The 10,371-nt window shown below is 48.4% G+C and overlaps 1 protein-coding gene across 1 annotated transcript in view; it reads left to right on the top strand.

Moving 5' to 3' along the window:
- Positions 1-3,255: 3,255 nt before the first annotated feature.
- CD82 (CD82 molecule) overlaps positions 3,256-10,371 on the top strand; it is a 65,687-nt gene continuing 58,571 nt past the window's right edge. Inside the window, exon 1 of the mRNA XM_039537316.1 lies at positions 3,256-3,406. The gene's annotated coding sequence lies outside the window, so the exon portion shown is untranslated. The remainder of the gene's footprint in view (positions 3,407-10,371) is intronic.

The following is a 10,371-nucleotide window of genomic DNA, read 5'->3' as shown; positions in this document are numbered from 1 at the left end:
TTAAACCAACCTAATTTTCTAGTGCATGCTGGAGCTGTGAAATTGACAAGAAAGCTGGCTTGCCACTGCAGGTTAGGTGTGGGGTTCCAGCTACAGCCAGCCTCCCCTGGGCTCCCCATTCCCAGCTGGGCTGCACACCCGCCTGCTCCCTACTTCCAGCCCTGCTGTTGCCCAGGCTCCCTGCTCCCAACTGGGCTGCTGTCTGGGCTCCCAGCTCCCCATGGGGAACCTGGATGCACGGAGGCTCCCCGCTGCCCATGAGGAGCCTGGCTGCTGCCTGGAGGCTCCCGGCTCCCTGCTAGGAGTTTGGCTGCACTGAGTGCCTCTCCCCTTGTGGGGTCTTAAAGCCTAAACTCCAGACTGAGCCCAAATGTCTACACTGTAATTTTAAAGCCCCACAGCCCAACCCCGATGAGCCTATCTAAGGCAGCTGACCTGGGCCAGCTGTAGATATGCCGCAGACAGTGTAGCCAGACCCTGCGTTTGTTAAGAACACTGGGGTTAACACATTGACTCCTGCAAGCACCGGGGGTTCTTTTATGTATCTGGGCCAAATACAGGAGGCTAGTTTTATGTCTCATCCACAAGACAGGCTGAACTGTACCGATTCCTTTGTCTCTTAACTAATCGATCTAAAGGGGGACAGATAATTGTTATGATTTGTTCTGCGATAACGCCAGCAGGCCAGACCCCCACTGTACAGACTGCCGTGAAGAGCTTACAGACTATCGATTGTGGATACAATAGACAAAGAGGGGGAACACAGAGAAACAATGAGATGATCCTGGTCAGCATGATAAGCAGCCTTCACAGCACACCAGCTACCTAATTGCTGTCACAGTTTTTTGTAATCATCATGAAAGATAAGAGCTTTAAGGAGAGATTTGAAGGGGCACAATGGTATTTGCTGATATTTACAGGAAGCTCCTTCTCCCATGCAACAAGGCCCAGCCTGGAAGAAAGTTGGGGGAAGGTGTTTGTTGGAAAGTTACACCCTATGCAATCAGGACTGGTGCCATTTGTGGGAAGAAGGCGGGGTGCACACTGCAGTATCATATAAGAGGTGATAGCTAGAGTGGGGATAGGTTAAGGGCCGTAAATGTGAAGACAAGGAGCTTGTGTTAGTTGTGTGGTGAATAAAAGGGGGCCAGTGGAGGGACACAAAGAGACGGGTGATGTGGTGAAAGCGACAAGCCAGGAAAATGAATTGTGCAGTGGCAGTTTGAATGGATATAAGTGGAGCCAGGTGGGAAATGCCAAGGCCAGAGAGGAGGAGGTTGCATCTCCCGCTGACATAGCGTTGTCCACACTGGCGATTCTGTCAGTGTAACTTATGTCGTTTAGGGGGATGGTTTTTTCACACCCCTGAGTGACATAAGTTATACCAACAAAAGTGCTAGGGGTGTGAAAAATCCACCTAACCCCCGGTGTAGACAGAGCTAGAATGAAAGGAGAATTCTTCTGTTAACCTACCTACCAACTCTCAGGGAGGTGGATTACCTACGCAGATGGGAGAACCCCTTCTCTTGCTATAGGTAGTGTATTCACTGAAGCTGTCATAAACAGATAGTTAAGGGTTAATGTCTCTTTTACCTGTAAAGGGTTAAGAAGCTCAGTAAAGAAGCTCAGTTAAGAAGCTCAGCTGACACCTGACCAGAGGACCAATAAGGGGACAAGACACTTTCAAATCTTGGTGGAGGGAAGTCTTTTGTTTGTGCTCTTTGTTTGGGGGGTTGTTCGCTCTTGGGACTAAGAGGGACCAGACATCAATCCAGGCTCTCCAAATCTTTCTGAATCAGTCTCTCATGTTTCAAACTTGTAAGTAATAGCCAGGCAAGGCGTGTTAGTCTTATTTTTGTTTTCTCAACTTGTAAATGTTCCTTTTTGCTGAGAGGATTTTACCTCTGTTTGCTGTAACTTTGAACCTAAGGCTAGAGGGGGTTTCTCTGGGCTATAGGAATCTGATTACACTGTAAAGTATTTTCCATCCTGATTTTACAGAGATAATTTTTACCTTTCTTTCTTTAATTAAAAGCTTTCTTTTTAAGAACCTGATTATTTTTTTCCTTGTGTTAAGATCCAAGGGGATTGGATCTGGACTCACCAGGAATTGGTGGGGGAAGGGAGGAGGCATGGTTAAATTCTCCTTGTGTTAAGTTCAAGGGATTGGATCGGTATTCACCAGGAACTTGGTGAAAAAGCCTCTCAAGGCTGCCCAGGGAGGGGAAGGTTTTGGGGGGACAGAAAGTGATCCAGACACTGAAATTTCTGGATGGTGGCAGTGTTACCAGATCTAAGCTAGTAATTAAGCTTAGAAGTATCCATGCAGGTCCCCACATCTGTACCCTAAAGTTCAGAGTGGGGGAGGAACCTTGACAGAAGCGTTACAGCAGTGGTGCAGCTGTGCTGCTAAAGTGTTTTAAGTGTAGACAAGCCCTTACACTTATACCCCTGCCCATACAGAAATAAGCCATATACATATAAGCACCTTTGTTCTTATGTTTAACTGCAGCCACTCTGGGGGTTGTACCATTTAAACTATACTGGTATACTTCAAGAGATGCAATTTTTGTTTGTAGACAAGGCCTTACCAAACATAGATCATGTCTACACTAGGAGCACTTTATCAGTGTATGAATACCAGTATACTATACTTGCAAAGCACACCTAACCTATGTGTACACAGCAATTATGAGGTGTGATTGCAGCTCCTATAGACAGTCCTGAGCTAACTTTAGTAGCTCCTGGAGGCATGTGATGAAGTGAAAAATCTCATCTTTCCTCCCCCAACCTTTTTTTTTTTAAAGTAAGTTTCTAGCCCTCAGGGTTGCAGTGAAAAGCCTGAAAACTTGAAGCCAGTGCACTTTAAGGCAAATCAAAACAGTACAACCTCCTGATTTTTATACCAGTTTCATAATCTTGGGGGCCTGAATGCTTGGGATTGGCAATGCTGGAAAGAAAGAGCAGCAGGCTGATCCCACCCTACAGAAATCTACATGCTAACGGCGCCCAGACCAACTGGGGGCAATGATTCCCACCCTTTAAGGCACAGCTTGGCGCGGCGGGAAAGGACTGCGCACTTAACTGGAGCGAGCTGGCTGGGTCCACTGGGTGTGCTGAGCCCTGAAAGCAGCTGGGGGAGGGAAGGGTTACAGCGGGCCCGCAGTTGACGCGCAGCTGCCGGAATCCATTGGGCTGGTTGGCTCGGCTCCAGGCTGGGCTGGGGCGGGGACGGGGAAGGGTTAAAGGGGGAGGAGGCGTCTCTGGCCTGCCCCAGGGGGTTGGCGGTTGCCTCTGACTCCTCCTGGCCCGAAGAACTGAAAGCAGCCGGGTAAGCCAGTAGCCACATCGACTGCATCTCGCCAAGGGAAGGAGCCTGTTACGCGTCGCTCGGTCCCAGCTGCAGGTGAGAGCGCGGCGCCCCCGCGGCAGGCCCCGCTCGCTCCCGGGCCTGGGCAGAGCTGCTGGGGAGCGGCGGGAGAGCCGGGAAAGGGGCCGCGCCTTGGAAACTTCCCGGGAAAGTGACCGAGAGAGCCCAGGGCGGGCGGGATGGGGAGAGGGGTCTGCAGCCTTGTGGGGGCGGGGGGTACCCGCTCCCGGAGCACGTAGCATTTCCCAGGGTTTCTTCCCGGAGCTCTGGATCCTTAAGGGTCGTGAAGTGGAGTGGCCGTGCCCCGTAACCGAATGTAAATGGGGCAGGAGTGCCGGGTCTTCCCCCCTTGCATGCAGCGACCTCCCCGGCTTGTGCTGCTAACAATCCTGCTGGCGCCCCCAAAGGCCCAGCTTGGGGTGAGTGGGGGGATTGGTGATGCTCCAGGAGATCCCAGATCTCCCCGGGGGGGTCTCTGCCCGCGAGCAGCGTTTGACCCCCCCGTGGAGGGGTTGGAGAGTGGTGGGCTGGGCTGTGAAACGGGACGTGCGTCTCTTCTCCCTCCCCCACCCCCAAAAGTGGAGGCATTGAGACCCGTAGCGAGCAGCGGAGCTGGTTTGTTTTCTCCCGATCTGGGGCCAAACGCGATGGGCATTTCGGGGAAGGAGCAGCTGTGGTTGTAAATCAGCTCGGTGGGATTTCCCCCCCCCCCAGCTTGGGAGACTCCCTGGCACAATAACCCCGTGTGTGTATGTGTCACTGGAGCTGCAGTTGCGCCTGCCACTCGGAGCAAGGGGGACTTTCCCCGTGGGCGAGATTGGACCGAAGCGTATCGGGGCTTTCACTAGCTGAGTGGTGGGAAACTCCGTATGAACTTTCCAGAGAAAGCGAAGGATCCGGATCAAAAAAACCCTTTGTACAGCCCGCCCGTCTGAGAAGGCGGGGGCCCTGTGCCCCGTGACCCTTGGGGCTGTCGCGTACTTCTCTGGCACCCCTCCTTGCATGGAGTGCAGCCCCTCAGGCTAAAATCCAGCCATTTACTTCGCAGGGCCCGAGAGGGCTCTAGGGACTGCCGGTGGGAACAAGCGAGCCCAGCCTGGAGGGGCTTGAGCTGTCAGAGACAGCAGGAGAGGGGGCAACAAGCCAGCAGCGATTATGGCCCTTTCTTCAGCTGCTTGTTTTGGAGGAAAACTTTAAAAGATCTGCCTTTAATGGAGCTCGTCTTTCGGTGCAAGCCGGTGCCATTGTAGTGCTAGATCTGTATATAAATAACTGCTCGCTAACGTTTAATAAATTGAGCTAATTTGACCTGCCACCGAGGATCCTTCCTTAGGGAGGTTATTTATTTACTTCAGAACACTTCTATCTGACGCTTGGCCAAACAGCTGCGGCTGCTGAGAGCTGCCTTTACTTTGCCATGCTGGGTTAATTAAAAGCTGTTGTTCCTGGGCGGGTTTAAACTCAAGATAGCAATGTCACTGTAATGGGAAAGGACTGTCCTGAATGGAGGTGGACTTGTAGCTGCTCCAGGAGGTTTTCTCCTGCTGGAATGCAGCAGGTGCTGCCAAGTTACTAGGACTTAGCTACGGTGGAGGCAGGTGCTCTGATCTCATTCAGCCATGACAGCTTATCTCAGAAGCTAGAGCTGGAAAAGTCCCATTTTACTACCAGTGCAGGATTGTTCCAGGCAGTTCACTGCACCTTGTGTAATCTGGTATAAGGATACCAGCTGAAGCTCCTCCCATCAGCCTGTCACCTCTGACTGTTGGGACACTGGTGTGATTGTTATCCAGCCTAATAAATCTTCCTCCTTGTGGTACAGAGGGGTGGGTCTAACTGCTCTCCCTTCTTGATGTTTGCCTCTCGACTAACACAGGTGATTATCGTGGTGTTCTTCCATCAGCCAATCTTGTTAATTGTTTCCTAGCTCACTTGTTCCTCATATTCCCTCCAGCTTTGGCCTGATCTTTTCTAAATGTCAACTTATGTCAATATCTTGTAATGTGGTGCCCAGAACTGAATACTATATGCCAGGTGTGGTCTTGCTAAAGCTGCTAAAGTGGCACTGCCTTGCTGTGCAGTGATGCTATTGTGTTCTGCTGCCTCACAGAGTACCCTACAACACACCAGAACCTCAGAGTTACAAACACCTTAAGAATGGAGGTGGTTGGTAACTCTCTCAAAAGTTTGTGACTCTGAATAAAACACTATGGTGGTTGTTTTAAAAGTTTACAACTGAACATTGACTTACTACAGCTTTGAAACTACTATGCAGAAGAAAAATACTGCTTCCCTTTATTTTTTAGTAGTTCACATTTAACACCATTCTGTACTGTATTTGCATTTGTTGTGTCTGCTGCTGCCTGATTATGTCCAGTTCCAAATGATGTGTGGTTGACTGGTCAGTTTGTAACTCTGGTGCTCATAACTCAGGTTCTACTGTATATACCACAGTGGCTTTGGTCTAAAGTGCAGTGGAAACCTTGATTTAGTGGTTCATCTAAGCTTTTTCAACTGTAATTTACAGTATTGGTGCTGAATGTTTCAGCGGAAAGTAACTGTAGGATACCAAGTAGTCTGGGAGCCTTTTATTTTAGAGATGACATCTCCTGTGTGTCCTGTAACAGCAGTTAAAATCTGCTGGGATGATCTACAATTGTCCATGACCCATGGCAGGAAATTCTTTGAGGAAGACTGCTTTTTGAACTGTATCCTTATGATGACCCACCACTCACCCTAATCTTGCACTATGCCTTTAGACTGCAAGGATCATCTGTTCATTCAGGCTAGGGTAGAGGATGTATGTACTACTGTTTTGGCATAACCTATCTGGGTAGCTATCCAGATACCTAGCAATGGAAACCATGCAGGAACTTAAATAGTTGGTAGGTTTTTCTGACCCTATTTGGTGATAAGCATATGGCCTTAGAAGCTGTATGTTATCCTGCCTAGTATTGCTGCACATACTGCCTTTGTTCAAGTGAATGTCTGATCCTTCTTTTTGTCTGGAAGTGTGATGAGCTTTTTTAAATCAACTTAGTGTCCTGCAGCTCCTTACCTGAGGAGGTTGTGAAGGCTAGGACTATAACAGCGTTTAAAAGAGAACCACCATGAATTTATCCAGTTAAGTCCATAAATGGCTATTAGCCAGATGGTTAAGGAATGGTGTCCCTAGCCTCTGTTTGTCAGAGGATGGAGATGGATGGCAGGAGAGTGATCACTTGATCATTGCCTGTTAGGTTCACTCCCTCTGGGGCACCTGGCATTGGCCACTGTTGGTAGACAGATACTGGGCTAGATGGACCTTTGGTCTGACCTGGTACGGCCGGTCTTATGTTCTTATGCAGCTGTGAGCTCCACAGGCCACATTTTTTCTTGGTTCAATATAGTTATTCCTAACCCTTTAAAATATATTTGCCTTGCCTTGGAATCTTTTGGGGCATGAATGTGCCACAATTATACACTAACGGTACTTGGGTGGCTTAGCTGACTTGGCAATGGGGCTCTAATTCTGTTAGATGTCATAACAGGATCTGCAGAGACTTGTACCGAATATGACACATCCCCAGAAATGGTCCAGCCTGTTGCATCTAATAAGGATGTTGCTAAAGGTAATGACTGAGAGCATCCATTGTAGTTCAACATACAGATGTTGGCTGTGAACGATCCACTTTGCCCTAGGAGTTGTAATGAGTCTGTTACAGTCCGAGTAAGGATTCATGGGAGGTTACACCTAAATTCTACATTGGATTCTGCAGGACTTTAAAATGAAGTTGCCAGAGTTCCCAAACAAATGGTAGCTCGAAATTACAGCAGCCCCTGTGTATTTGTTCCCATGGCTTTTAGAGACAAGGTGGGTGGGGTAATGTCTTTTTTTGGACCAACTTCTGTTGGTGAACTAGAAGAGTTTTTGAGATGCACAAAGTTGTTCTACAGGCCTTTGTAATATTAGAGACTGAATCTTTTTAGTTACATCTTGTACTCAGGGACAGAGCTTGAGATTTTGGCAGCTGGGGTTCTGTCCCTGCCCACAGCGCTGGGGCACTAATACAGTAGTGACTTGGGTCCAAGAGTGTCCATTACAGAATCACCAATGTCACTTCTTGCAACACCCTGTGTTCTCTTGGACATCTCCCATCAAAGTACTGAACAGGTCTGACCCTATATAGCTTCTGACAACACCGCCTGATTGGCTGCATATGTGGATTCTGCACAAGTCTGGGACTGTAGAAAGGCTTCACAGTCCTTGGATATGTGACAGTTCCTCTCTCTACATAGGACTCCCACTTTGGGATACTACCATCTCCCCCGGCTGCCTCTGTCTGTGGGGAAAAATGCTGCTTCTCTTCAGTCTCTGATGCTGGAGTCCGGTGATGCAGTGAGGTTGAGTTGGTATGCAATACTCATGCTCACATGCCTCCTCAGATCTCTGAAGGTTAGAAAGTTGTGGCTAGATTCCTACAGACTGGTGAGACTGAACTATTTTATAATGCCACAACTTCCATGGCGGAACTAGTATTGCAAAGAACTGTTGAGAGGAGGCTAATGTTTCAGTGACAACTTCACAATCACAGTAATGGGCTGGTGTTGCACATACTTGGTGTATCTGATGACAGACTAGCTGCAAAGGTGATAAATTCTTGCTGCTTTATAGGATGCCGATCAAGCACGGTATGTGTGGACATTGATGGGACATGGACCTGTGGAAAAAGAAGCAAATAGGCTTGGTTATGCTCTGAGACACTTCCAGGCAGCACTCTTGTGGGTGTCCCGAGCACAGAATACTAGTTTTGGTTGGAACAACTGATTGGAGTATCATTTCCATTCCTGCTCAGACACAAACTGATATAGGGGTCTGGTACCAAGTGTCTCACTTGGAGCAAGAATTCCAGCCCTTCTGTAAAAACATGGGACATTTGTGTTCCTGAGGTACCTTGATGCTTGTTCACATTGGGATGTCCTATCACTGTGAGCCAAAAAAAAGGCACTGGTTAGTCACCCTGAAAGCCATGATACAGATTCAGGGACAGTCCCCATTTAATGGAAGGGGGTAGCTTTTTCTCTTGCTTCCTCTTCTGTTATCAATAGTGCACATGTAATTTCCTCTACGGGGGAGAAGTCTTTTGGGCTAGAAGAACAGTTCCACTTCGGCCAGCTGGTTTGGCCGAGAACCCAGCTTGACTTTGGTTGGTCTTCTCTATTGTACTGATCAGCAGCAGGTCCTGGGAAAAACACCCAAGGCTGCATACGACAAGGTCTCTAAACACTTCCTGCTTCTGTGTGTGAGTGCACAGTGCTGTGAGTCTGAGGTTATTAGTGTGAAACTGGGGTTGGGAGTAGGGGACCCGCTCCTCTCAGTATGGGGTGGAGGTAGCAGGGCAGATGCCTGAGGCATTCACTCAGTTTCATACCAGTGCATGTGACAGAATGAGATGAAAGCTTTGGGCTTGGAGAAAGCTTCCTCCCTAGGGCTAGCCCTACCCAACTGCCTGGAGCCTCCTCCCTTGTGAAGATTTCACACCTTTAATGATGCAGCTCATCTGGACTGTCCTCATTCCAGTTAGCATGCCACTTTGTTTGGTGTCTCAGCACAGGCAGGTGCAACATAACCTGGAACTGGAGGCTGGCGAAGGAGATGTCCTACCAGGGCCTCTTCAAAGCTCAGTATCCAGCTGCTTGCATCTGCTCCTCTTCTCTGGGTGCCTCCTCCTTTCGTTCTAAGACTTCATACAGTGTGACTGAACTTCATGTGGAATTCTTAGGTTGACACTGGCTCCTCCTCCTTGCTGTGAAGATGCTTGAATTGGGGACAGAGCTTGAGGCATGTGTCACAGAGGAGCTCTAAAGGTATATCACCGCTACAGCCTACGTCAGTAAAACTTGCGTTGCTTCATGGGTGGAATATTCACCCCCTTGAGCGACGTAAGTTACACAGACGTAAGCGCTCACGTGTGCACAGCACTATGTTGGCTGGAGAGCTTCTCCCACCAACATAGCTTCAGCCACTCATGGAGGTGGGATTTTTATGCTAACAGGAGAGCTCTCAGCTCTCTCCCATCGGCATAGAGCGTGTTCACCAGATGCACTGCCATGGTACAGCTGTATCAGTACAACTGCACTGCTTCAGCTGTGTACTTTAGAGACATGACCTAAGTTCTGGCCTGCTTCAGAACAATCTCAGGTTTGGCAAGCATTTTATATCCTGCTCCCTTCCTGTGCTTCTGTGAGGTCCATCGAAGTGTGACGCTTTAAAAAAGGAGGCTCTGTAAATACATTTGAGATTAAAGTTTTGGGGGGTGAAGGGGTATTCAAACTACTGCTGGAGCAAATTAGCCCCACAAAAGGCAGCGGTGTTGGAAAGCTCTGTAAGTATGTCTTTGTGGGACAGGTGGTGATAGACTAAGACACAAGCCTTTGCATGGACCCTCTCAGCTTTCACTCAGCTATCAAATTCTCTTCCTTTAAAATATGTAAAGATCTGGTTTTGGTAAGAAGCTTGCGAGGTGTCTTACTATAGACCCTTGACCTATCTCAGCCTTTGAAGAGTTCTTCATTTGCCTCTCATCAGGGCCACAGGTTCACATCTAAATGGCACGTTACCCCTACACTGGCCTGCCCCTGGAGCACTGCATGCTGGGAACTGTAGTCTTTGTAGGACACATTTAGGGCTGTCAGGAGTGGGAACTCCTCCATCAGATGATAATTAAAGATGGATATTTGGAGAGAGAGTTATAGGAAACATCTTCTCTTTGGGGACTTTTTTGTTTAATTTATATGGGACCAACAAATTATCTAAACCTCCAGCTCTTCAGGTAACTTGTAAATATCTCCCAAATGATGGGGTTAAGAAGAAGCAAAGGGTAGGCTTTAAAGGAAGGTCTCAGCATGGTAAGAAGTTAATGGTGGAGGCACCCAGGCACTTGTTCTAGGGCTGATGGTCAATACATTGTGGAAGTGGGGCTGGGTAGGGTAGCACTGGCAGAACTTATTAATACTTGGCA

This window comes from Mauremys reevesii, linkage group 4, assembly GCF_016161935.1.
Source record: "Mauremys reevesii isolate NIE-2019 linkage group 4, ASM1616193v1, whole genome shotgun sequence".
Classification (NCBI taxonomy): Eukaryota; Metazoa; Chordata; order Testudines; family Geoemydidae; genus Mauremys; species Mauremys reevesii.
Note: the sequence above shows the minus strand (reverse complement) of the source record. Positions and strands in the feature narration are given on the sequence as shown.